The sequence below is a fragment of the Macrobrachium nipponense genome, chromosome 21 (genome assembly GCF_015104395.2).
Source record: "Macrobrachium nipponense isolate FS-2020 chromosome 21, ASM1510439v2, whole genome shotgun sequence".
Taxonomy (NCBI): Eukaryota; Metazoa; Arthropoda; class Malacostraca; order Decapoda; family Palaemonidae; genus Macrobrachium; species Macrobrachium nipponense.
Genome location: NC_087212.1, coordinates 41606794 through 41607840, shown reverse-complemented (window position 1 = coordinate 41607840; position 1047 = coordinate 41606794).

Below are 1047 nucleotides of genomic sequence, written 5' to 3'. Positions count from 1 at the left end.
GGGGATTCTCGCAATAATGAAGGACCATCTACTGCTGTGACGCTCGATTTTCATCGCCTTCGACATTGCGAGAATTTTCAACAGAGATATCTCTTGGACTCTTTCATCTTTCTGTTTACCGCACGGTAACAGAAGTCTGTACTAGTCTTCCGCTGCATCGCACCGCGATAATGCGAATGATTTTTGCAGACATCTGAGTTTGTCTTCAAAATATCTCGTATTCGTAGGTGTGCAATTATTCATTGCTCGCCCCGAATTAACAGATGTGTCAGAAGACATCGCCTACTCTCCGACCTGACAGCTCTACTTCCAAATCAGTTCAGCCCATGAGAAGCAGTTCTTCAGGCAGTATTCCCTGTCTCTTCATTACTGAAAAGCGCTCCGCTTTTATTGCAACTACGATCCTCACCGGACAGCAATGAATAGCGTTAGCGTTCTCAGTCTTTGTAGCACAGGTTCAGAATCTTGAGAATCCTTCTCTCGGTTCAGCTGTGAAGACGTAGGTTGCTTTTTCTGTACACCTTCGTCTTCAACGACACATAGTGTTGTTTTCTCTTAGCTGAGAATCAACTATACTATGAGATATCTTGCCATGAGGGACCTGCGGTCTCTAGAAGGCAATTGACTTTCGCCTGTTGGGCACATGCCTTAAGAGAATCATCACCTCGCCTTCTGGCATCGGTGACGAACAAATTATTTGTTTAGTCTCTTGGCATAACCCTTTTAAGGCGAAGGTCACGTGACTTGCTCGGATGCTTGGACAACTGCCTCCTTCCAAAACGCAGTCAGTCGGCAGCTGTCAGAGTCTCCCGAGTCAGTTACGAACTAAGCTGTTGACTTAGTTCTGTTGTTACAAAGCAATCATTACTTCGTTTTAATAGCTTGTCACAGTACCCATACCATCGACACCCCACCATTGAGTGTCGGTGTCCTATCCTACCGAGAGAAGAACTTCACTGCATGGGGATAGGAGAATGTGAGACCACTTCGCTGCAGACGGATAGACCAGTATGGGTACAGGACATCACCGAAGTCGAGAAGAAGGAT